Source organism: Chrysemys picta, chromosome 1, assembly GCF_011386835.1.
Source record: "Chrysemys picta bellii isolate R12L10 chromosome 1, ASM1138683v2, whole genome shotgun sequence".
Taxonomy (NCBI): Eukaryota; Metazoa; Chordata; order Testudines; family Emydidae; genus Chrysemys; species Chrysemys picta.
In genome coordinates, this window is record NC_088791.1 from 306,254,342 (window position 1) to 306,282,253 (window position 27,912).

At 44.1% G+C, this 27,912-nt stretch overlaps 1 protein-coding gene and 1 long non-coding RNA gene across 2 annotated transcripts in view; one reads left to right on the forward strand and one right to left on the reverse strand.

Annotated features, from left to right (window-relative positions):
* The window catches only part of KL (klotho), a 56,189-nt gene that overhangs the window by 24,926 nt on the left and 3,351 nt on the right, over window positions 1–27,912 (reverse strand). The window lies entirely within an intron of this gene.
* LOC135983322 (uncharacterized) overlaps window positions 21,477–27,912 on the forward strand; it is a 28,761-nt gene continuing 22,325 nt past the window's right edge. The window contains exon 1 of the long non-coding RNA XR_010600907.1: window positions 21,477–21,605. This is a non-coding gene — a long non-coding RNA (uncharacterized LOC135983322). The remainder of the gene's footprint in view (window positions 21,606–27,912) is intronic.

Genomic DNA, 27,912 nt, shown 5'->3' on the forward strand with positions numbered 1-27,912 from the left:
TACCTACTGGTATGAGTGAAACTTAGGCTTTGGTTTAACACATATATAAAAGAGAAAGCCCATTTTGTTTGATATCATTACTTTTTAAAGTTTTGCTGGTTTTAAATTTTATTAAATTGGTAACAAATTACATCTTACAGTATTATTAGCATCATGAGATTTCAAATAGTTAAAAAGTAAGAGCACATTTTAAAATGTATTTGAAAAAACATGTTTCAGATTATATTTTACATTACAGGAGTCTTAGCTTGTTTATTACTGTTTTAGATTGGGTGTGTAGAAATTGTCAAAAATTACATTATTACATTTTTAGATAGTTACAAAGTAAGGTAAAACTAGAAAAAAAAGCTATGGGCACTTCTTATCTGGAAATGTGGAAAAAATCTGGAGGTCATACATTTAGCGATTAGAGCTGGGACTGGTAGTCAAGAGATGACTTCAAAACTCTGCCATCTCTGTCCTATATACAATCCTTTAAAATCTTTTATTTCTTTAATTTATAAATGAATGAATTAAATCGGACTTTTCTTGTTGTTCAAAATAAACTGGAGTTTTCAAACAGATTCTGAATCATCTGATTTAACACTATGCATAGAATCAAGAGGATTTGGAAAAAGGATAGACATGGGCAGGAAGAGAAGCAAGTGCCCCTTCACACCCATTATAAATGGGTTTAAGGCTACTAAATCCAGATGGTCAGGAATCTCATAACCCCAACATAACCCACACATCTCAACTCTGCCCCAGCTCCCAAACACACACAGAGACACACCCACACACTCACTCTCTCTGCACCAACCTATTCAGAGCCAAGTAGGAGCCCCATTCTACAATATGCAGGAAATGCAGAGACATCCATGTATAGCCACTGTTTCCAGCCCTTCCTCAGGAGTTAAATGATACAGAAGGCCTTGCATCTCCATCCTGATAAATGTATCACTGATGCATTGATAATTGCTTCTCACCGTTTCATTTTAACAGAATTATCATTCACAGCTTCCAGTTGCAATGAAATGCCAGTTTTATTAAGAACTAATTGTTTAAATGTTAGATTGTCATCTCTATTGCCATAAAAGATAAATTTAAAAAATATGATTAACTACTGAGGGTTGGGGTTAGGTTTAGGGTTTACCTTTACAGTTCTTACAAAATCTTAATTCTCAATGCTAAGCAAAAAAGCAATTAGAACTAAAAGGACAGTTAAAGTTATGGATAATAACGGACTTCATGTGTGTTTTCAGTTATTAGTATTGTACCAATAATTAAAAATAGCAAAGATATAGTTGTACAGTTTATATAAGTACAATGGATTGTGAGAGAAGTGAAAATTGAGAAATAGTAATTCTACTTCAAAACCTCACAGTACAGACATGATATCTGAATTGCAGAGACACAAGACAATTTTGCCATATATTGTAACCCCATCCTGCCGACAAAAGAAGAAAATATCATGGTGTCACGCTGTCTGGAGTTGCTAACTACCATGAGTGCCTACCTCAGGGAAGAATATCAAAAACTGGGCAGACACCCCAAACTGGTGGTATGTTCTATAATTAGATTTCCCCAATCCAGTAACAAATGTGAACTCCTGGATCACTATAACAGTCTTACCACGGAGTTCCACACAGTTCCTTTGGGCTCTCCAGTCTATTTTGCCACCCAGGCAAGATAGACTATGTGATAAATGGTCACTTACACCAAAAATCACAAAATATTCAGCAACAGAGGGTCCTGTGGCACCTTTAAGACTAACAGAAGTATTGGAGCATAAGCTTTCGTGGGTGAATGCCCACTTCATCAGACGCAATATTCAGGTTACACCCAGTCCCAAATGGACCAGTCACTCACCTGGGTTGATTTGCATTCTAGATCTCACACCAAAGATAATGCTGGGAGCCAATTCTACAGTAAACTAACTAAAGGTTTATTAGCTAAGAAAAACAAATGAGAGTTATTGAGAGGTTAAAGCAGGTAAAAATATATGTACATGTGAATCCCAGTCTATAACAGTGGTTCTCAAGCTGTAGCCCCCGGGCCACTCATGGCCCAATGAGCACACAGCTGCAGCCCATGTGACATCCTCAGAGCCCTACAGATAGTATATGTATTGTGTAGATGCAGCCCACATAACACAGAGAGCTGCATAGGCAGCCCACAATTTAAATAGGTTAAGAACCACTAATCTATCATTTCAAAGGTAGCAGAGATGTAATCTGCCAGTTTCCCAAAAGTCTTTTAGGGCGACCCAGAGTAACTCCAGGGATCTCCATCTTCTTTTCCGTTATTTTGCCTGTTAGAATCCAAACAAAAGATTTTTTCATGTGTCCATATTTATAGTTTCTTTTCACAGAAACTAAGCTGACAGGACAGCCCCCACATGTGTCCTTTCTTTCATGATGGGGAGAGAGGAATATACTGAGAGACTTTGACCTCACACACAATGATCATATGCTTTCCATGCCCTGGAATTAGCACTTTCCTGTTAAAGTTCTTCATTTGCATTACACAAGGTTTCTTTCTCATTTGATGGGTTACTTAGTTACAGGGGTATATACAATGCAAATGTTTGCTATTACATTGTAACAGGGTACAGATAGGCGAAAACAATGCACGCAACATTCCCCCAGTTTTTCATGAAGTTTAAACTCTAAACACATTCTTATACATTTTAACATCTACTTTGAATTATACTAACACACAAGCAAGCTGGCCTGGCTTACAGTTGTGAGTTTGTCAGTTCTTAAGCTAGCAACTGCGGCCTTGGCCAGAGCTGGCACTTAGCTTACCAGCATCACACACAGCATGAATATCTTCTTGTGACGATGACTGTAAATATGATTTATAAAATACTATGAGGTAGCAGATATGCATCATTAGGTGCTACTCTATGGAATGTTTGAATGTATGCTGCTGACAGCCAGCTTCAAAGTCACCCTCCCTCCCCATCTGAAGACATCAGCATCTAAGCAAGGAAGCCCCTGGTCAGATAACCCACTCTGTCGCAGACACCTTCCCTTTGTACTATCTCCTCCATAAATCCCCCTATGTTTCCTCATAATAGTGGTATCTATTCTCCCCATGAGACTCATGCCTCCCACCCCATATCCCTGACCTGACACCTGGAGACACTCACCATCCATGCTCCCAAAGATACATGACTTCTCTATGTCAACCGAGACCCATTTCACGATCCATGTTCAAAACGCTTGTATCCCTGTACATGCTGTCCTCCTGTGGAACACTGTCCCCTCCAAGGTTATACAAGGATTAGCCCAATATGTCCTGATCCTTTCCCTCTAGGGAAGCAAAACAGATGCCTCCTTCAGATAGGTGCCAACTCCAGGGGTGCTCTGGGGCTCAAGCACTCACAGGAAAAAAATAGGAGGTGCTCTGAACCCACAGGGTCAGATTAATCTTTTGTGGGCCCCAGCATCTGGACTGTGGCCTTGCCCCCAACTCCACTTGTGTTCTGCCCCAAGGTCCCACCCCCACATGGCCTCTTCCCCCCGAGGCCCTGCCCCCACCCTGAGGCCCCATCCCTGCTTGGCCTCTTCTCCCCGAGGCCCAGTTCCCACTCAGCCTCTTCTCCTCCAGGCCCTGCCCACACTCCACTCCGAGGCCCAGCCTCCAGCCTCGCTCAGCCTCTTCCCCCCCAGGCCCAGCCCACCACCTTCATTGGGGGCGGGGGGAAGGGGCAGAGAGGAGGTACCAGCAAAAACAAAAGTCAGCGCCTGTCGTCCTGCATCTTCATATCCACCTATCCCAAAACAAAGCCAAAGACGAGGGGACTTCTCACAGCTCAATCCTTTCTTCATAGTAAAGAGGAGAAAGAGGCACTGTACAGTTCACCACTGGTGAAAAAGAAAGTACAACAATGGCCAGCCAGTAAAATTTTGAAAAAGTCGCATTTATACAACAAATGCCTGCCTTCCGCAATTTGCCTGGATAAAAGGAATGAGACTGCTTTTGTGGCAAAAAATCCTAACACAGAAAATAACATACCATACATTCATTCTAATGATAATGGATGGAGTGCCAATCAACATTACTGGGGTATTTGGGTATAGTTTGGTGTACGGAACTTGGGAATTTCTGTAATTAAAGACTTCTGGAGATAAAGCTGCAGGAGGCCAGTGACAGAGCAGAGACAGCTGGTAGTAAATGTCTATCTGTTCCTTTGTCCTTATTTGACATCTCAACTCCTGATAGTGTAGCAATGGCAAGCAAAAACTAACCTATGGTTCATGCAATTCCGTTCATGGTTGAATGCAATTAAGACCACCAAAATCCACTATTTACTTGTATTAACTGATACTTCTACTGAGCCAGGTTTGCCTAGGCATTTTTGAGCTGGTTGCTCAACTTGGGATGAGCTTGGGCTGATCTGGAATGTGCAGTGATCATACCTTTTATATTTTGAAAGGAGGTACCTCACTAAAATGGACTTGTTACAAACTGGCCCCCTGACCCACTATACAGTCACCAGTCTGTTGCAAGTGGACCCAATCACTGGGTTCCACATGCTTTCAAGCCACCTGAGTCTGGATGTAGTCTAGTCACCATTTCTTGCTCTTGGACTCTAAGGCTCACTCCTAGGTTCAAGCCTCTAGTCTGATACCTTTCTGAGAGATGTGAAACATTCCATCCAGCCACCCTAGACCCTGAAACCTCTGAGCCCTCCTGAGCCCTCCAGTTACTTTCAAACACTCCCTCAGCACCCCACTTATGCTGAGGGCACTCTGAGCTTAGTAGTTTAATTCCTCCAGGGATAACATGGCAGGGCAGCAAGGAATATGGAGTTAGCAGGGGAATTTCTTAACCACAGTCACTTTACTCTTAAAGTAGCTGAGAGTTACAGCTCTTTGAAAATAACAAAAGCCCTGAGACACACCCTCCCTTAATCTGAGCTCACCCCTTCTTGTGCACCTGTGGTTCATAGTGTTTCAGGTAGGGAAGAGCCCCTCCTGTCCTCTCTCTCCCTCTCCTGCCAGTTTTTCCTAATATTTAATCTAAATCTCCTTGCTGCAGATTCAGCCCATTACTTCTCATCCTACCTTCAATGGACATAGAGAACAATTGATCATAGTCCTCTTTATAACAGCCCCTAACATATTTGAAGACTTGTCAGGTCCCCCCGCCCCAGTCTACTTTTCTCAAAACTAAACATGCCCAATTTTATTAACCTTTCCTCATAGATCAGGTTTTCTAAATGTTTTATCATTTTGGTTGCTTTCTTATGGACTCTCTCCAATCTTATCCACATCTGTGGTGCCGAGAACTGAACACTGTACTCCAGCTGAGGCCTCACTAATGCCGAGTACAGTGGGATAATTACCTCCCTTGTCTTACACACAACACCCGTTAATATATTCCAGAATGATATTAGACTTTTTTGCAACTGCATCACACTGTTGACTCATTTTGTGACCCACTATAACCCCTATATCTTTTTCACCTAGCTAGTTATTTCCCATTTTGTAGTTGTGCATTTGATTTTTCTGTCCTAAGTGAAGTACTCTGCACTTGTCTTTCTAGAATTTCTTCTGATTGAATTCAGACCAATTCTCCAATTTGTCGAGGTTGTTTTGAATTTTAATCCCATCTTCCAAAGGCCTTGCAAAACTCCCCATACCTTGGTATCATCTGCAAATTTTATAAGCATACTCTCTATTCCATTATCCAAGTCATTAATGAAAATATTGAGCGGTACTGGACTCAGGACTGACCCCTGTAGGACTGCACTAGACACACTCTCCTACTTACACATAGCGATGGTCAGACCCCTGGCACAAAACAGGACACGACTCTTAAATTGACACCTGTCTCTGAACCACATACTCAAACTTTGAAATTCCATATCCACCTCTCATGTTTGCCTCCCAACCCCTCTGTGGGCCCCTGTGTAGAAAGCCCATTGTTCCATGGGTAGGCCAGTTGTTGAAAATCAATACCCCCAGCTTCAGCTTTGATGGCTCTCAATGATGGCCTTCCAATGAGGTGTCAACTCCCTTTCCCCAGCAGAGCATCTGTCTGGAATGCAGCATAACAGGGTGTCCCTGGGCAAATCCAAACTAATGCAGCCACGGTGCCAATATTTCAACATGGGTATAAAACATATTTCATAATTTTATACAGCCATATCACACTCCATCACAGAGTTCAGCAGAGTTATGAGATATATATTCTTAAATTAATTTGGAGTATATACCAGCCTGCCTATTCCCCAGGATTCCTGCCCCAAATAACCGAGACCTCCTAAGGTTTGGCATTGGCAATACATATCATTCTGTGCAATCTTGGTGTCAATCTCTATGATTATCCTTATGTTTTTACTAGTGGCAAATCCAGAATAAGAGTTTAGGGCCTCCTGACTCCCAGGACCATGCTTATTCTAGACCAGTGTTTCTCAACCTGGGGAAAGCAACCCCTGGGGGGGGACGTGGGACAGGTTTAGGGGAGTCACAAGTAGGGCCAGCATTAGGGGGTAGGAAACAGAGCAATTCCCTGGGTCCCCATGCCACAGGGGCCCCATGAAGCTGATTTACATGTTTCAGCTCAGCGCCAGAGAGGGCTGAAGCCCAGAATCCCGAACTTAAGGGGAGATGGGGTTGCAATTTTTTTTTTCTATTGTGGGGCGGGGGGGGTCCACTATTTCCACGATTTTTTTTAAAGTCCAAAGGGGGTCACCAGCACAAAAAGGTTGAGAAACACCATGTTGTATCGATTTTAATGGTGTTTTCTGAACCAAGAACTGTGCGCTATTCATTTCACAAATAAACTGCTTGCCATGCCCAAGTGACCTACAGTAACTCCTCACTTAACGTTGTAGTTATGGTCCTGAAAAATGCAACTTTAAGTGAAACAATGTTAAACTAATCCAATTTTCCCATAAGATTTAATGTAAATGCGGGGGGGTTAGGTTCCAAGGAAATTTTTGGGGGGCAGATAAAAGACATTATATACTGTACAGTACTGTACTGTAGTGGGGAGATGCCCCTGGCTTACCCCTGGGGCTCGGGGTGCAGGGTCTGGGAGGGAGTTAGGGTGTGGGAGGGCGCTCAGGGTGGGGGTGCGGGCTCTGGGAGGGAGTTAGGGTGTGGGAGGGCGCTCAGGGTGGGGGTGCGGGCTCTGGGAGGGAGTTAGGGTGTGGGAGGGCGCTCAGGGTGGGGTGCGGGATCTGGGAGGGAGTTAGGATGCAGGAGGGCGCTCAGGGTGGGGGTGCGGGCTCTGGGAGGGAGTTAGGGTGCGGGAGGGCGCTCAGGGTGGGGTGCTGGAGGAGGCTCAGGGCTGGGGCAGGCAGGAGGTGCAGAGCACTTACCTGGGGCAGCTCCTGTTTGGTGCAGGGGGTGTGCAGGTGGCTCTGCGCAGCACAGCACCATCCTCATGGCCGCAATTCTGGGAGGGGAAGTGCTGGGAGGGAGGAAGGAAGGGATGAGGAGGACACAGAGAAGTGGAACTTGTGCAATGCTCCCTTGTAAAGTCAGCCAAATGATGTTACAAGGGAGCATTGCACAACTTTAAACGAGTATGTTCCCTAATGGAGCAGTGACGTAACTTCGAAGCAACATTAAGCGGGAGGACATTAAGTGAGGAGTTACTGTATCTGTATTAAGTATCAGAGGGGTAGCCGTGTTAGTCTGAATCTGTAAAAAGCAACAGAGGGTCCTGTGGCACCTTTGAGACTAACAGAAGTACTGGGAGCATAAGCTTTCGTGGGTAAGAACCTCACTTCTTCAGATGCAAGTCTTGCATCTGAAGAAGTGAGGTTCTTACCCACGAAAGCTTATGCTCCCAGTACTTCTGTTAGTCTCAAAGGTGCCACAGGACCCTCTGTTGCTTGTATCTGTATTAGCTCTCTATCTGCATGTTAATGAAACTCTGCATAGTAAAGTGTTACCAAAATTCTTTTAGCAATACAAAGAAAAAAGATAACTGGAAAAGACATGAAAAGGATTTTGTTTACTGTAAGTACATTAGATATACCTCCAAAAAAAATTCGTTATCCAATCCTAGATCAGAAGCCCTTTTGAAATGCATATCATTATCACTCTGGCTTGGAAAATATTGGTATATTATTAGTCAGAAAATACCTTGTACCAAGAAGAAGAAAAATGTAATCTGTATTTTTCCTTACCATCAAAAGGAAGGATGTGAATCAAAAGTTACAACATAATGTACAACACATCTCATACCATGTGCCATCTTTAGACCCAGAGTGAAGTAGGTTTTATCTATACAATCTCTGAGCTGACACAACATTTCCTCCCAGGAGAAGATGACAGCCCTAGCATAGTATAAGGGACAGATATGGCTGTTAGAAAGCTAAGCTATTTCTTCATATTTGGAAACTGCTAATATAAAGTATATAAAGGAGCCTCTCTCTCCTATTACTTCCCATAAATATCTCTTGGTCTACTTCTTTATTAGAACAAGGTGAACTACTTTGCAACAAACAATTACCAAACAAAATGTAGCCCCTTCTTCTAATTGCAAATATTGGAGACCAGAATTAGATATTTACAAGTATGTTTGGTATTCGATGAGTGTTTTATGTGAACATATTTCAGCCTATGACAGGGTTCTTGCAACACATTTTTAGTGGCCTCAGAGTGCAGTCAACAACTCTTGCTGGTGGTCACATTGACCCTGTTTCCTAAAATACTTGATTAACTTTAGGAAAAACAAATAAATAGCACATGTACACATCCAAATCATTGTAATTTCTTTATGCAGGGGTTTGGGTTTTTTTGCAGACTCAATAAAAATATTACTGTGAAAAGTGATATTTGTATGTTTGTTAATATCACTTTTTTCAGCAAGTGCCAGGACAAATTAAGCCCTGGACGGGGTGGGGAGTTGGAGATGAAGGCAGTGGGGGACATGGTGGGATAGATGTGGGCTGGGGGCAATGGAGGGGTGGGGATCAGCGCCAGGAGCTGGCTCCTGCTGCCGCGTGGCTGGGACTACAAGTCGGCACCCGGGGTCAGAGCACATGGCAGGGGATTGGTGCCCAGGGCCAGTGGCTGCTGCTGGGGTCGGGGATCGGTGCCTGGGACCAGCAGCTGCCACCGGGGTTGGGCTAGAGACTGGGACTGGAGCCTGCCGCCACGTGGCCAGGGGTTGGAGCCTGAACTAAAACCCCATGGCCAAAAACCGGGGCTGCCTGGCGCCTATCTCCCAACCACCCCAGGCTGAAGCATGGAGGTGTTGGCTCTTCCCACTACACAGATCAGAGTTCTAGTCCCTGAAGAACCCAGCACCTATTTTTATAAACCCCCCAATGACCGAGATTCCACAACCTCCCTTGGTAACTTATTCCAACACTTCGCTAGCCTTAGAAATGTTTTCCTAATATTTAACCTAAATATCCTTAACTGCAGACTAAGCCCATTACTTTTTGCCCTACCTTCATTAGACATGGCGAGCTGATCACCGTCTTCTTTATAAGAGCCCTTACCATATCTGAAGACTTATCAGATACCCTCTCAGTCTTCTTTTCTCATGACTAAACATGCCCAGTTGTTGTTTTTTTAACATGCCCTCATAGATCTTGTTTTCTAAATCTTGTATCTTTTTTTGCTCTCCACTGGTCTCCAATTTGTCCAAATTTTTCTTGAAGTGTGGACCACTCAAAACCAGACCCAGTATTCCAGCTGAGGCCTCACCAGTGCCAAGTAGAGTGAAACAATTATCTCCCATGTCTTAGATACACCACTCCCATAAATACAACTCAGAATGGTATTTGCCTTTTTTGAACCTGAATTACATTGTTGGCTCATATGCAATATGTGATCCACAATGATCCCCAGAACCTTTTCTGCAATATTACTGCCTAGCAAGTTATTCCCCATTTTATAGTTGTGCATTTGATTTTTACTTCCTAAGCAAAGTACTTTACATTGTCTTTATTGACTATGGTTAAACAGCAAAAAATAAAGATCATACAGTCCCTACTTTGTAAACCCTGATGTTTGTATTGTATATATGTATGATGACAACATGGATTCTTCTGTTTGTATACAAAGGACTTGTAGAAATGTTGTGATCATTAAACTACCATGTCTTTTTTAATGTAGTTGAAACGAGGAAGCCAAGTTTTCAAAGAGCGGGTGTAGGAGTCGCTCCTAGAGTTATTAGTTTTCCTGAAGTGCAAGTACTTTCCAGTTTTTTTTAATTATTAATCCAGCAGAAGCATATTAGTGTTGCACCACTATACTGCAATAACAGCTTGAACAGCCAAGAAAAGAAACTGTAGTAAAGTTTGACCTTATTTTGGAACAGTTTTCATCCAAATCTAGAAGTGCATACAGTAGGGCAGGACAAATTATTTGTTGGCTGTATGACTACAATTTTTTTTTTTTTTTAGATTTGATTCCAAAGCATACAGATTTGAAGACACTCCCATCACATACAAATAAAACCAAAAGCTAGTTAGCCATTCCCCCATCACCAAGCCTTATTTAGGTTGCCAGTTTATTTAGCCTGAATAGTGTTTCATAGGTTCTGAATGGAAGCTGATATTGTTTTAGGAGATGGAAACTATTCTTAGAATAATTGGTTGATGTTTAGAGGTGCTGCGTATCCACCCATGCCACTGAACTCAATGAGCGATAGAGGTGCTCAGCACTTTTGAAAAATCAGACATGTGGTTTATAATTAAGGCTACGTTTTAGTGACGGGTATTTTTAGTAAAAGTCATGGACAGGTCACAGGCAGTAAACAAAAATTCACAACCCATGACCTGTTCATGACTTTTACTAAAAATACCAGGTGCTAGGGGAGGGCAGCCCAGCTGCTTGGGGGGCGGGGAAGGGGGTGGCGCACAGCTGGGACCCCCCCACTGGTGCTGGGATGGGGGTGGGGATTGGAGGGGCCAGGCAACCCCATCATATAATCCTATTCAAATGTATCAAGCTCCATTTTAAAACCAATTAGGTTCTTTGCCCCCACTACTTCTATTGAAAGGTTGTTCTAGAAACTCACTTCTTTGATGGTAGATACATCCTTCTAATTTCCATCTTAAAATTATTCATGACCACTTTATACCCATTTACTCTTGTGCCAGCAGCTGTCTTTTAGTTTAAATAGCTCTTCTCCATCCCTGTTGTTTAGCCCCACGTTTCATGTTGAAATGAAACATTTCAACCTTTTTCAACCAGAACAGAAAAATCCAGTAGCAGCTAGTTTGATTGGAATTTTCACTGCATCACTTAGTCCAGGCAGGGAGGGGCCAGAGGAGGATAGGAGTACTAGTGACTGAGAGATGTAAATAAAAGCGAGATAAATAAATAAATAAAACCTCCCTATAGCAGAGATGGAAGGAAGAGTGGTGGGGAGGGGGAAGCTGAAGAGGAGGGAGCCTCTTGCCACTCCACGAGGTGATGCTCAAGTATATGGGAGAACTTTGCAGTAGTGACAGGGCAATCAAAGGTGGCTGCCCGCCACCACTGTGAAAGGGGTTCCCAAGTGCACAGGGGAAAGACTCTGGAACCAGTGTCTCTGGTTCCACCTGCAAAGGAGACACCCAGAGGTACTGTGGAGGCACCAAGGACCCCACTAGGGGCCTCTGATGTGCAGATGAGACTTTAGATGATCCAGTGGTCCCTTCTGGCCTTAATCTCGATGACTCTGAGTAGGCCTATGACATTCCCTGTCAAGAGACACATGCACCTGTTGGAGACTGTAGGGCCTGCTGCACTAAAGCGGTGCTCCAAGTACAAATTTGATGGTAGGCAGGAGAAGTGGGCAACAGCCAGCTAATGCACTGCTGGCCATACATCCTTCCTTAGCTGCCAATAATGAAGAGAGTGAGTCAGGGGCACCAGCATCATATCTTGTAAATATTCCTCCACCATCCTCTCTGCTGCAGCAGCATCGGGCTCCTGCACCTTAAGGTGGGAAGAAGCAATGTGACCATTCCAAAGTCCCCCAACCTCTGCCAAAAGGAGGGCGATGACCTTTTGCTCTCGCCCTTGGCAGAATCCGTGTCGTACTGCCCACTGCTAGTGTTGCCTCCTGGTTGTGACAGTGTCTTGAATCACCCCATCAATGACATTAACCACCATGTCTTTCAGGGTGTGACTACATTACAGTCAGAGGTGTGACTGCAGCACATGTAGAATAGTTAAAAGCTACATTGGGTAACTAACACAACAATTATCAGTGATGCCACGGCACCATGGGTGGCAGCAGAAGCTGTTTTTCCACCTGAAGTATGCCTGCCTCCCTGTTCTCTGATGAGAGGAAGGAAGCCATAGTCCTTTGAATCAGCAGTCTAGATATGTTGCTATCCAGTTATGCTCCTTCTCCCAGCTAAGAGATGGTGATTTTCCAGAAGAAAAGACTGCATGACTCCCACCAGGGTTTCCCCACTCAGTTTCTGGAACATGTGTCTCAGTTCTCTCTCCAGCAGGCACAGCAAGGGAATTACTTGTTTAATCCCTGCATCCCTGTGGTCTCAAAATGTCAAAGGATGTTGGTTAACTTCTTCATGAGGAGCCAGTTGGTGGGTGAAGTTTGAAGGCTGGTGTTCATCTGTACTTTCCTGGGCCCACAGATGTGGAATTCTACCATTGCTTTTCTCTGCTCATACAGACTTTCCATCCTGTAAAACAGGGGTCAGCAAACTACGGCCCGCGGGCAACATCCGGCCTGTGGGACCGTCCTGCCCAGCCCCCAAGCTCCTGGCCTGGGAGTGGCAGTTTGAGTGACTCCTGTAGCTAAGTTTGTGGTGCACTGCACAGGTCTAGCTGAAATGACCACAGAGCTTCCTGGCCATTGACAGCAGCATCTGCAACCCTGTATCCCACCCCTCCTAGGAATTTCCTCACAGAGAGACTGAGGCAGTGAGCAAGACAAGGGACAAGCTGGAAGCAACCATCACACTCTGCCTTTGTGATGTCTACTCCATTGTCCATTGCCAGAAACCCAGCAGACAGGTCCAGGGGCTTTAGCCACTTGGTGACAGCACAGCTTATTTAAGATGTTTCCAGAAGTGTGCTGTTTTTCAAAGCCCCACATGCAAAGCATGGTGGGCTGTCGACTGAGGGTATACATATTGCAAGCGCTGTTGCTAATCTCTCTGCTGCTGCTCACCTAAATGATCATAAACAGTCATGCAGTCATTCTCTGACCACTGGTACACATGTCCATGGGCAGATGCGCCCTTCCACCTTCAGTTACCCAGTCAGCCCTACTGCACTTCTCACAGCAATACACAGACCTGGAACTGCATTTTTAGGAAAAGAGGAGTGTATAAGGTTCTGCAGGAGCACCGCCAGCTTTTCCGCAGCCCTAGGCGGCGGAAGGTTCCGCACCGAAATGCCGCCCCCCGCCCCCAGAGGCAGCGGAAGGTCCCGTCGCGGAAATACCACCGCGGTCGCCACCCCCCAAATCGCAGCGCCCTAGGCGACTGCCTAGGTCACCTAATGGGTTGTGCCAGCCCTGAGTTTCTGCCATCTGCAGACAGCTGCAGCCGTAAGGTGTCTGCAGCCCTCATCCTCCACATGGGAGAAAGGAAACATGTCCACAGCCAACATCCTCACGCATCTGTAGCCAGTGTCACAACCCTAGGGTGGCTGCGATCATATTTTTGCCCCTTCTAAACACTCTCTGCTAAGCTGTCAAAATCATGGAATTCACTGGTTGTGCCAGCCTCTGCTCCATAGAAGACCCAGTGCCTGGCTGTTTTTCTCTGAAGCCAACCTGTTTCAGTATGTGCGCTCTGTGATTGAGTTCCCTGTGTGCCAGCATGCCTGATGTGCCCAGCCTTTGTGGTGACAGCCCCGCCTGACCCTATGTCTACATAATTGGCAAATGGCACTGATACTTTCTCCAGTATCAACTTTGAAGTGTTTGCAAACCCAGGAGGATGTCTGTTTAGGATGTCTGTTCAGGAGAGATTTGGGGGATTGTAGCTGGTGACAGTTGCTGCTAAGTTACATGCTGAGTGGGCACAGTGCCTTCCCCTCTACTGTTCCCACCAAAAACCACGGCCGGCAGAGATGGAGTCAGAGATTGTCCTCTCATCTGGGAGCTGTGACTAAAACCCCATCTTTTCCAGAAATTAATGAATGGGAGCAATGGAGCTAAGCTTAAGAGGAAGGTAATGGGTCTCTGATCATAGCTTGCTGGGGGTCAGCCTCTAGATCAGAACCTGCAACCTCAGGCCAAACTAACTGGAGATACACTAACCTCCTCCACCTCCTAGTATTGCCACGTCCACCAGCCTGGTCAATTGTGCCTCAGGGAAATATTCCTTTTCAGAGGAGCTGTCTGCCTGGGGCAAAGTGGGATTCTGCCAATTCCTGTTCCTTATGAGATTCTGGTTTCCCGCCCTTCACTCCCTGTGGTTCATGTTGCAGAGCTTAAACAACCCTTTCTCCACTGAGCAAGCCAGAAGTCATCTTTCTTTTTCCTAACCCTGAACTGCTCCATGGAAGAATGCTGCTTCTGAGCAGCCTCACACTACAATCTATTAATTCCACTGAAAAAGTTTTGAGACAGGCATTCTGAGAGGGATGGCACAAGTTCACCACTGCTTGCGTGCAGCTTCTGAAAATGTTTTTGTCCCTCAAACTATTGCTGCTTTAAAATTCCTCTTTTTATCTTGCAGGATTGGGGGAAAGGATGATGGAGGAATGAAGGCAGGCAGACTTCCTGAGGTGAAATAAATCATTGAATAATTACTGTCTCACACAAGAGTCATGCCAGCAGCTACAGGGGCAAGTCGGACAGTACCTACTATGCCAGAGGAATTCTATCCTGACAGTCCTCAGTCATCTACATTTCTTTCACTAAAGAATCAGATGCATCAGTCTGCAACTTCAAGCAAACAAAGTACACAGTCCTGCTGCAACAACTCACACTGGAACTTCTCATGGGTAAGCTGAACAAATGTTAAACAATGTGCACTCACCTAATGAAGGAACACACAGGGCAACATGTGACAAGAGTGACTGACACACTACATTGTAATGGAATTTTTCAACAAGATGAAATGAAACAGGAAACTCAGAATGAAATTCTAAATTTGGAATAAAACGAAGTGGTAAAGTCAAAACAACTCAGTTTTTTAATTTAATTTTATTCCAAATGTTTGTCAAAATTGAAATGTCTCTGTGAAATGTTCTGATTTCAATGAATCTGCAAATTTTGATAAAAAAATCAATCAAAATTTTTTCAACCAGCTCTAATTCCTATGTCATTTGGGAAGGAGAGGAAGTGTCAGGAATCTGAGCAAGGGGTAGCTGATCTGATAAAGGGCACACTGAGCCCTCATGGATCCAGTTAACACAGCTAATTGGACAGAAGTCATTGGTCCTGCCAGACTAATTAACATCAGGGAGGCCAACAGCAACATTCCAGATGCATTGGGACCAGCAGACCAGGAGATGGAGCCAGCCTCACCTGTGCCTTAATTAATTAATTGTTTCTCTGTCTGTGGGGCCAGGACTAACTGGGGGGTCAGGTGATAGTTTAATGAAAAGCTGGGCCTTATAGAAGAGCAGCAAGAGATCTGTCTGGGGAGTACGCAGGCTTCTGTGGAAGGCCCTGAGCCATTATCAGTCAGGTGGGTACCCCAGGGAAACCAGTGCGCTATGGCAGAGCAGTGAGGAACCTCAGGGAGCAAGCTGGATTTCTGTAGAAGGCCTTAGAATAGGGTCGTGAAAGAGTATGGGAGTCTGGGCTCTATCCCAGAGCCAGGAAGGTAGCCCGGACTGTGAGAAGGACTCCAGTGGAGTCCAAAGCAAGGTGGAAAGTACCTTTTGTCTGTTTGGGACTACTGTTACCCTGAAAAGGGACTGAGAGTGACCCAGATAAGAGGACTGAGCCATATGAATCCCAGAGAAAACACCTGCGTGAGGAGAATTTGAAGTAGGAAGTGCCTGCAGTGCCATGTTCCACCAGAAGGTGGTGCTAAAGGGCACCCATGGTCCACTACTTACCCCCACAGAAAGTTCCCTTCACACTCAATACAGCAGAAGAGGAGCAGAGACCTCTGGGGAAGGTGGATTATCTAGGGTTACCATTCATCCGGATTCCCCCGGACATGTCCGGCTTTTTGAGCTAAAAATAGCGTCCGGGGGGGAATTTGTAAATGTCCAGACCTTCACCCCCTCCCCCCCCCCGCAGAGTGCGCCCGGCTAACAGGGCAGCCGGCCGGATGGTGCCACTTACATGGGGCTCCGACAGCCAGAAAGAGCCTCTCCCCTGCAGCAGAGATCACTCCCTCCCTCCCTCCCTGCATTCGCAGATCGCCTCCGGCAGTCTGGAGCTCCTCCCCCGCTGCTGCCCGGCGTGCCGGGACGAACGGCTCAGGCCGTTCCTGAGCAAGCTCACAGAGATGTTAGGCGAAGGCCAACAACAAGGGGGCCAGGGGGTCGGAGAAGGGGCAGGGAGGTTTTGGAGGGGGCAGTCAAGAGACGGGTGGGGGGGTTGGGAGTTCGGGGGGGGCTTTTTAGGGGGGGTGGATAAGGTTTTGGGCAGTCAGGGTACAGGTAGGGGGTAGGGTCCTGGGGGGCAGTTAGGGTGTGGGGGGTCTTAGGAGGGGGCAGTTAGGGGACAACGAACAGGGAGGCTTAGGTGGGGGGGGGTTCTGGAGGGCAGTTAGGAGCAGGGGTCCCAGGAGGGGGCAGGCAGGGGACAAGGAGCGGAGGGAGGGTTGGGGGTTCTGGGGGGGGCGGGAAATGGGAGGGGCAGGGGCGGGGCTAGGGCAGGACGGGGGCAGGGCTCCTCCCGTCCTCTTTTTTACTTGCTGAAATATGGTAACCCTAGATTATCTCCAGTGGTAGAAGCCCTCCCGTTGGTGTAGGTAGCATCTTCACTGAAGCACTGCAGCCTTTGAAGTAGAGACAAGCCTTTAGGCTCCTTTGAAAAATCCCAAAGGTCAAATACCTATGTGCTCATATATTTTATTGAGGTGAATAGACATACCATTTGATGTCACATCATATGTCATTTACCCTTTTCTCATGGATGGAGGGTGGAGCCCCCTTCAGGGAGGCTAGCCCCTGGCTCTGCCCCTTCTGCCTGCTTTCCCACCCCCCCACCCACGTCCCCTGCTGGAGGAGCCCTGGGCCTGAGCATCCCCCCACCACCACCACCACTTGCCCAGAGGAGCCCCGAGCCAGCTGCACCACGCCTCCTCAGACCCCAAGCTGCGGTGGGGAAAAGCATCTTGGACTCTCTCCAGAAGAAGCTTTTGCTATGCCTCATTCAGGTTCCATGGCGGCTGAGGAGGCAGTATTTGCTACTCAGATTCCTGAGTTCATCAGTAATCTCTCTGGAGTCCAGGGAGATTATTTATGAAGCCAGGAAGCTGAGTAGCAAATAACCGCCTCCTCAGCTGCCCCGGAACCTGCATAGGACATAATAAAACAAAAACTTCCCCCATAAACCCCACAACCGGGGTTCGAGTAGCAGAGCCTCCCCTGCCCTATTATACCCACTGCCTTTGCCTGTTCTGTTTTTCAGATTGTTTGGTACTCCCTCCCTTTCTCAGAGTCTTGAACTGGCAATGATGAATATGATCAATCACATCTCTGCAATCCAGATCAAGTGCAAAAATCTGAATCTTGGCCTTGAGCTCCATCACCTACACTGTAGCTCATTAAATAATGAGTCCGACTCACCAAAATCATAAGATTATCTTCAAAATCTTATGATTTGTAAACTAAAGTCATGGTGGGGTTTGCCAGCCTTCTGATATTTCTTGCCTTTGGGGAAGGCCAATTGCCCCGCATTCCATTTTAGGTTCAAATGTCAAGCTTTAAAAACACATCACACAAATGCAGGCCTCCTTGTTTGCGACTCAGAGGGGACTCCACTTACCAACACATACCCCTAAGTCTGCCTCCTGCTCCCCACTTTCTCCTGACTCCTCATAGGATCAGGTCCTGTTTCCTAACACATTCCTCATGCCATTTTCCTCACAGTCTCACTACCAGCACCTCTGCATTCTTCTTTCCCCTGCCTGGCTTTCACATGGCCACTAAGAGGCCACCATTTTGGAAATAATGGGAGATGCTGGCCATTTTAGCTCAGGGCAGTCCCGCTGTCACCTACAAAAGGTTAAATGGATAGGGGGACCATCTTGCTGAGGGCAGCCTGTGGCTATGTTTATAGTTGAATAAGATATAAAATATGATGCCAACAATACAGTAAAGTACATTATCATAATAAAGGGCCCAATCCAATGTCCATTTAAATTAATGGGTTTCTAGCATTGATCTTTTTGTAAAGAAAATTAAATTGAAATCTAAGTAAGAGGACATAATTAATTATAGTCCATAAAGTGAATTAACACCACTTCATCTGACTACACACTGTATTTCAAACTAACTTTCTCAAAAGAGAACCAATAATTGGCATGAGACTAGTGTTTGCAAATACTTGTGGCTTAAGGCAACACAATCAGGATAATGAATCAGTGACCAGGTTCAAGAGTTACTGGGGCTGCTTTTAAAATGAGATAATTTTTTTAAAATGCTAAAAGTTAAATAAACAAATTAAGTAAACTTTGCCCTTAGCTCTGGACAACAACTGATCTAATGGAGCTGCTAAATACACAGAGCAATAACTGAAAAAGAGAGCTGATTAAAAAATAGCTCTGATAATTACCGTGGACATTTATCAGATAGTACCATTTATTAGCTACAAAAACCAGATTACCTTTTGTTGTTTTCTTTAGAAGCAAATGAATATTCTTATCTATCCAACTGTAAAAGCAAACATTCTATATTGGGATGGACATGTAATGATTCTAGTAGTGCCAAAGTTTCCTTTGCTAAGGACATTAAGCTGTAAATAGATTTCTAGGTTGACTTTTGGACTTACAAAATAGCAAGGCATTACCATAAAATAATCTCGCCTGGCTGATTTTAAACTGTCCTGTTGCTCTGTGCTATGGTGGTAAACTGGAATAAAACATAAGTCCAAGATCTATGGCTATTACAGCCTTAAAATTGGAGGAATGATTGTCTCAATTTCCGGGACTGCTGGGAGTCTCAAAATTAATTGATGTTCACTAGAGCTGAGTGGAAACTTTTCCAACACAACACCGTTCCGTCAGAAAAACATAATTCACCGAAACCAAAATAAACACTCAGGAAACCTGTTGATTTTGACAAATCTCCATCAGAAACCTTCCTGGTTTCCTGCCAGCTTGTGGGCCTCCCCTGCAGCCCACCTAGCAGGCTGCCACAGAGCCAGAACCCCCAGGCTCTCCAGCTCGCAAGCCAGCTAGCTCTCTGATAGTCAGACCCAGCTGACATGGGAGGTGGGAAGCTGAAGGAGTCCCAGCCAGGTGGCATGCTGCAGATCTCGGGTTTCCAGGCTCCCAACCTCCAAGCCTCCCATGGCTTCTAGGCTCCCAACTCACCATTTGCCTGCCTGTTTTGAAATTATCAAACAACGTATTTTGATTTTTCAAATAAATTGTTTTAATAATCTTTGTTGCAATGAGAATTTCTAAATTTTTGGTTTTGTCTGAATTGAAACAAAAACAGATTTTGAAATCCTCCATGAAACTGAATTGCCATTCTCTGCTCAGCTGTAATACACACAGAAATGAAGAGTCATGGGTTTTGCATGTCAGAGAGGCAATGTACTTTAATTTGGGCTAATTCAGAAACTCTGGAAGTTAGTTACCTGGCAGATGCTGGACCAAGTTACACCAGTTAAAATTCAAAATACCTCCATTGACATCAATGCAGATATACTGTGTAAAACTGGTGTTAAGCGGGAAGAGAATCAGTTCCAGAATCTGACCCACAGTATTTAATTTACAATTCTTTTGCCCACCCACAGAATGCTGAATCAGTGCAAGTTATACTACGTTACCAATTATGGGTGAGATTCACCAGCACAGTCTGGCTGCTTTGAGCTGCTCAGACAACACAAAGCAGCCATAAATCTGGTTTAAATGGCAAGTTAAGCCATTCTTACGACTGTCTTTCCCTGCTGAAGCAGTGTGAGGTGCCTCGAGCATGCCCATAAATCTGGTCCCCATATCCAGTTTTATGTCCAAATTAAATCAATGACTAATGTACATCATCTTTGAATTTGCTCATTGAATCCAACTTCTACTGATTGTACCCTACCTCTTACCAGCCAACCCTATCCCTGCAAGAAAAAATACTCTCAGCACTGGTTATCTGCACACATCTATTATTTTGGCCATATTTCAGGTTAGCATGAAGCAATAGTTGAAGACAGGGGAAATTCATCTTTTGTTTCTTATTGTAGGTAGATCCGTGGAAGGAAGTTTTTATAACTCAGTGAAAACTTTATAACTTTATGGAAGGAGTTAGTGTCATAAAGAACACTGAGAGCCAGATTCTGCAAGTTACACCAAAATAAATCCAGAATGATTCCTATGAACCCATCAGTGTCTCTGGGCCCAATTCTGATTTCATTTCCACCAAAGCAAAAGATCAGAATCAGGCCCCCAGAGGTTCAAATGCTGAGTAGGAGATAAGGAGATAATGTCTTTTACCCCAGAGTTCCCGTACAGCTTTCTGCTAAGACGTGCTGAATAGAGATTGCTCTTCTCTTTGTCATAGCTCGCACAGCTTTGCTGTCTTCAGTCAAGAAGGAAAGGCAGGAATTACAAAATGATAAATGCTATCTCAAATTAAGCTAACAATTTCACCCTTTAAAAAGTGAAGTTGTTTTTTATTCCAAATGTCCAGACAAAATGTTTAAGTACGGGTAGGGATTATTCCCACCCTTTACCTGGAATACTAGGGAAAATTTGTAAAAATAAGGAGAAATGTAAAAATAAAAATTTGTACAAATACAGAGTAGAACTGTGCACCTCATGAAGTATTTAAGGAGCGCTCTGTAGAAGCATTCAAGTCAAGAAAGCAGCCACTCCTGCAGCCCTTAATCATAAGAGTGGGCCCACAGCCCCCCTATTTCCAATGGGACTATTCCTGTGAATAAGGGCTGTGGGGTTGGGCACTGGATCTTGATCAAAGCCCACTGAAATTAGTGGGAGTCTTTCCATTGACTCCAGTGGGTTTTGAATCAGGCCCTCAAAAGTACAATTATAAAGAAGCAAAGGTTCTGAGCTGCTTGATTGAAGTGTCAGTATCAAAAGGTCCCTTCCACTCTATCATCTTTTATTAGATTAACATAGAAAAGGGTATCAACAAAGAGCAAAAACCTTTTGACTTTCAGTCCTTCAGTGCCTAGTAAAGTTTTAGGAAGGATTATTTTGGTGCCTATCCAAATGCCCTTTATCTTTATTAAACTGCAGTTAACCAATAGTTCACTATCTTCCTGGCAACGAGCAGAAAACATCCTATCCAATATGTACCAATGTCAAACTAGAACTTTGATCTTAAATAAAAATATTGGCACTGCTTACACAGGAAAGCAACAACAAAGAACTTACACATAAAGGGCATGTCTTCACTACCGGCTGGATCGTCAGGGAGTGATCGATCCAGTGGGGATCGATTTATTGTGTCTAGTCTAGATGTGATAAATCGATCCCTGAGCGCTCTCAAGTCGGCTCCTGTACTCCAGCTCGGCGAGAGGCACAGGCAGAGTCGACTGGGGAGTGGCAGCAGTCAACTCACCGTAGTGAAGACATCACAGTAAGTAGATCTAAGTACATCAACTTCAGCTTTTCCTTTTATCTCTTCTGATCAAGACATAATATGCCGACAGTTGAAGGACATCCATTTAGAGCCTAACCTTATCACTCTTACACACCTTGAATAGCATCTTACTTCACAAGTAGCCCTCTCTTACTTCACAAGTAGCCCTAAGTAGCCAATTGCAGAGTAAGATATCACTCAATGTTAGGAATGTGGTACAACTGGGACTTTATTTACTCAGACTATTTGAAAACAATTCATTTTGTGAATGTAGTGTGCAATCATATGCTTGGAGGACAAAATGGGGTTACTTTCATCCTTTCTTCACCAGGTATTAACAGTTGATTTTTATAAAAGTACAGCCAACCCCAAGAATTCTTGCCTTCTGTTTTAGCATACTTTACAACTGAACTCTTACTTTTTGTTTTTAATTTTTTTCATTCATGATGAAAGCTTCAAAGAGTTTCTCACCTCACAAATGGTAGAATTGTGACTATATCAAAACCACCTATATCAAGATTACATTATAGGAAATCATGATGTCTAGTCTGAATCCTCTCTACTGATTTAATTATACTTGTTCGTCATCTCTGACGCTTTAAAGCCACATGACTCAAAAGATGAGTGATTAATTTCTATTGAAATAAAATATTTGCAAACAAATACTATCAAAGAAGAGGAAAGGACAGATACTAAAAGCTAGAAATTAGATATTTTCTTATTTGTTTCCATTTCCATTGTAATTCGTAATATTACAAAAAAATGAAGGGGAAAATCTGCATGATGTGGCAAAACAGGATTATTCACAGTTGCTCCTTGTTAAAAAAAAAATCTGTTAGATATATTTCTACAATAACTATCAGGTGTATTCACCTCTAACTGGCCAAGTTCTGCTCTCAGTTATTTCAGAATAAATAGATCAATTGACTTCAATGGACCTACTCTGCATTTCCAAGTGAACAGAATTTGGTGCACTGACTATGCATTATTCTTATTTAATATAAAGAAAGTGGTGTGCATGAATTGAGGAGAAAGTTCCTAGATTTATAATTGTTCACACTTTCTAGGGTTTAGTGTTCAATGGTCAAACCCCAAAAGGTCAACACCTAAGAACAGTATTTATCCAGGAAAAGGAGAGGAGAGTCAGCATCCTGTCTGCAATGTGACTGGTTTCTAGGAAGCAGCTCCTCTCCACGTCTTGAAGAAATAAATGTGTTGTTCAGTTTCTGAAAATGCAGTTTATATTGTGAAAATTGGCCCAAATTCAATGCACAAACAATTCACTTAGATCAAGAAACAGAAAAAATGTATTTGCAGAAACAGAACATTTCTCTGATTCTTTGAGGAGAAAGGGGGCCGGCCACCAATACTCTAGTCACTCAGTAAGGGGGACACTGACTCTTCTCTTCCTTATCTGAAGGATAGTGTTGCCCCTTTTCAATCTGAGGGGCTCGTCAAACTTCGGGCTCTTGGAGGTGTTCAAAATGGAAGTATAAAACTGACTATGGAATCTCATGTTTTCTTTGATGCAATCTTGTTTATTTACAAGGAATGTACAAGGTCCTGCTTCTCCAAATACAGGAGGAACTAGAATCAAAACAATAGCTTCTTAGGCCTAATCTACACTAGAAAATTAGGTCGGTTTAACTATGGCAGTCAGAGACAGAGCCGGCACTAGGCCATAAGCAATTACTTAGTCTGCTTAGGGCCGCAAGCAGCTCAAAGGGACCCCTATTCGCTTTTTATTATGTGTTATATGTGGAGCCCCCCCAGAGTTTTCCCACTTATGGCCTCCAATGGGCTAGCACCACCTCTGATCAGAGATGTGAAAAATCCACACCCCTCAGTGGCATTGTTAAGCTGACCTAAGTCCTCATGTAGACAGCACTAAATCGACAGAAGAATTCTTCTATGAACCTAGCTAACGCCTCTTGGGCAAGTGGATTACCTACACTGACAGGATAATCTCGCCTGTCAGTGTAGGTAGTGTTTACACTGAAGTCAGGGCCGGCTCCAGGCACCAGGCAACCAAGCACATGCTTGGGGCGGCACCTGGTAAGGGGCGGCCAATCTTGGGGTGGCAGGGGGCGGTGCGGCGCTCAGCGGGGGGGGGGGGGAGGGAGAGATGCTACGGCGGCATGGCGCTCGGCGGGGGGCGCTCTGGCGGCGGGCGGGGGGGGTCTGGCAGCATGGCGCTCGGGGGGGGGACTCGGCGGGGCGGCGCTTTTTTTTGCTGCTTGGGGCAGCAAAAAAGTTAGAGCCAGCCCTGACTGAAGCACTACAATGGCACAGCTGTGCCACTGTGGCATTTTAAGTATAAATATGCCCTTAGCTTACAGTCCCAAGCCTCCTGAGTCAACACTAGACCCAAAACCCCTCTCCAGTTTTTTTCCAGGGTCATACACCATGCTCACAGGCTGTTGCTTGGATTTCTTGCTTCTTGCCTCTGAGTCTGTCTCTGTTCTAAGTAACAGTGGGTCCTGTGGCACCTTTAAGACTAACAGAAGTATTGGGAGCATAAGCTTTCATGGGTAAGAACCTCACTTCTTCAGATGCAAGATGTCTCTGTTGTCTGTCTGTCTGTCTAAGTTTCTGTATCTGCACCCCAGTTTCTCCCTCTAATCTCTCTCTCACACCCACACACACACCCACACACAAAGAGTGGAAACCTCCAGCTACATGGTGCTGGTTTGTGAGGTGTGGCCTCTTAACTGTCTCTTACAACTATCTTAAGTGAAGGGCGTATTCACACATCAGTTTTAACAAGGTTCTAACTCAGCCCATAACAAGGTTTAACCCAGCTCATAAAAATAGGATGGATCCTATAATAAAATAATTTTAAAAAAATGGAAATATCCCATCTCCTAGAACTGGAAGGGACCTTGAAAGGTCATCGAGTCCAGCCCCCTGCCTTCACTAGCAGGACCAAGTACTGATTTTGCCCCAGATCCCCAAGTGGCCCCCTCAAGGATTGAACTCACAACCCTGGGTTTAGCAGGCCAACACTCAAACCACTGAGCTATCCCTTCCCCCTATATGTGTCAGCTTTCTACCATTCTAGTTTTCTGGCTGTAAACTTGAGGGGGTGACAACCTCTATGGATTCAACTTGTTCTATTCAACTTCTTTTGTTAATAAAAGCACATAATTGCACCCATTTCTTACTCAGTTTTGGAGTCTTAGACAAGTCAAAAACAAAGTGTTAGCTTAAGAAAAATATTCATTTTCCCCAGTACCCTAAAACTAAGAGCCAGATCTTCAGCTGGTGTAAATCAGCATAGCTGCATTGACTTCAGTAGAACTATCCAGTGGTTTGTTTCCTACATACTCTGGGAGAACAAAAATAATCTAAAGTATACTCACCTACATTATACATCTTCCTTATTATTTATTAGTTAGATAAAATGTGCCTTATTTTATCAATTCAGAATTTGAAATGAGGCTACTGCAAAGAGCTTTATAACTAGTGAGTGGACATTTATAGAACATGTGATGCTTTCAAGTGGTACCCGGGGTTGTGAGGCACCTTGCTAATACCTTCCCTTAGCATGGGGAAGCCTTATCTGTGCCTTCTGCTGGTCAGCTCCCCAACTCTATGTGCAAAGGCAACACAAGCATGCCCCTCTAGGCCTAGGCAGGCCTCACTGCCTCTCTACAACGTTAGCAATAGGTACACTGCAACCCCCAAGCCTTCTGAGCATATCCCTGGAGGGCCCAGCCCCTGATCTACTGGACGGACACTCACAGAATTCCCAAGATCCACTGTTCCCAAAGGAGCAGTACACCCCTGCTTACCAGATTCACCTCAGGATCACTGCTCCACTCAACTCACAGCACTTAGATTTGTTAATAGTGAAATTAAGTATAAGTTTATTTAACAAAGCACAGAGACTGAAGTAATAACAAGTAGTATTGGAAACAAATGGTTACATATAAAATAAAACCGTAACATGCATTCTAGAACCTAAACTTAATTAACTAGATACTTTCATGTCTTGTAGAGTAATGTTCACCCCGAAGTCTTTTCAGTGTTTTACAGACAGTCTGGCTGGGACCCTCCTTTCATACAACAAACATGCTGTTAGCTTGTCTCCTCAGTGAAGGATCCTGTGTTTTTTGTGCCTTCCCTGACATACCAGACTAATCCTTTTATCTTTGTCATAAACAGGATACCCCCCTGCTATTTTATTTCTTCCTGTAGATTTTCTCTCTTGTAGATTTTGCAGGGTTTTTTTGACTGACTTTTAGCTTAGTGTGCAAATAAGCCTCCACTGTGAGACATACAATGCATAATACACACGTGGCCAGACAGAGACATAAGCATCTGTTTCCTCCTGCCTGAAAGGAACATGTCCAAGGTATGTCACTGCCCGGTGACCTGCCTTAACTCCCAGACATTAAGAACATACTTTTTTAGTATAGCTACATAATTTCTGAAATATTATCCATACATACATTTCACAATGATAAAGATGACCAGTGAGTTATGGACTCTCAGTAGAGACCTCACATGTCAACCTTTGGTTATGCAGCTATTTGACTCAGGGAATCCCTGTAAAAATCTTTGTAACCCCTATGCCCTCTGGCACTTAGCACTGAGAAGTCCCTGGGTCATGCATGCTTATATTTCTCTCCAAAATTAGCACTGTGCACATGCAGTAATTGGGCATGCAGTTTTACTAGCAAGCACTTCAACATTTTCAACAGGTGGTGCTATTGGACAAATCCTACAAAGGTGACTTCTATAGGAGATGAAGTTGCCTCAGCACTTCACAGGAAGCTCACAGCATTTTGCAGGATTGGGGCTCTAAATCATGAGAGCTACTGTGAAACTAAAAGAGCACAAGAAGTGGTAGATTGGCCGGGGTTATGACCATAAGCATTCAAGTGACTATGCAACATGATTAGGCACATATTTAGGCACCTAAATTTAATCAACGTATTTATGCTTGCAAGTATTCATGATGTATTTTAGAAGTTTTCTATTTATAACGTTTCATTCCACAATTCCTATATGTCGAAGTATGGCACTATATACTGGATTTTCAACATTATAAAAAAAATTTTTTAAACTATCACCTTTGCCCTAAAGTTCACAAATTTAAAAATGTTAACCACAAAGCAGAACAAACAGTGACTATGTAAATTAAAAAGTTCGAGAAATGAAAAGGTAGTACATATCACAGTGTAAAACGAACACCTAACCAGCCAAATTCAGACCCAGGTAAATGCATGAAATTCCACTAACTTGTTTACATCAACCCTGAATTTGACTCACATTCTAATTCTTATCTGATTAATTATTCAGATAATAAACAGAAACAGTTCAATAGCCACATTAGTATCTGTGGGATTTAGAGGATTTGAGGGACATGAATTAATCCTTTATGGTAATCAACATTCTGTAAAATGCATCAGTAAAAAGACTTGCACGAGCTTCTTCTTGCTCATAAAGGTCTTCGTTTTAATAAAAGCAAAAAAGATGCTAGAAACTCTGTACCTATTGTAAATTAGGGGATACATGTGAAAGGACATGTATATTAGAGAGATAGGGTGTTAATCTGTTGATAGCCGAACAGTTGAGAACAAAGGAGTTTTTCTGAAGTTATTCAGCAAGCTTGATTTCACTGGGACAAGTAACGAAGGAGAAGTGTAGTGGAGAGACTCAGAAGGTCAGTTGGTGGAGACAGATCAGATGATGAGGTGGGATCAGAGGAACTGAGACTGGTTGGAGAGAGAGACTGGGAACAAGGAAGAGAGCTGTGAATGGCTGGGCAAGAAGAATTGGACTGGGAGCAGGATAACTGGGAATGGAAGCAGGAGGGGAGCCTGGCACTTGGACAGGAAGACCAAAAGGGGAGACTAGTGTGGGCTGGGCAAGGAGACTTGGATTGGGATGAGAAGCCTGAGGAGTGGAGACTGGGACTAGGACGAGGAGCTGGGTTGGGGGAAGAGACAAGACTGACACAGGGATAAATTGGACTGTGTAGATAAATCTCTGATAATTTTCATATGACTTTACATTGTGCCTCTTCATATAACCTTGTGGTGGGTCTACCCACGTGTGACCTCTGTTTTCATGGGACTCTGTATCAAAGCCTCATTTAGAAACTTTGCATTGCCCTTGGTATAATATTATAGCCCCTAAGAATAGAATAAGATAAAAGAAAAAATTCTTTTTGCTAGCAGTAGAACAAGAGCTCTCTCCCCCCCCCCCCCCCCCACTCTTAATCAATTGCCCTGTTGAATGAATGAGGTGTGGATGAACAAGGCATGGAAGGCAGCACCTCCAGACAGCCTCAACT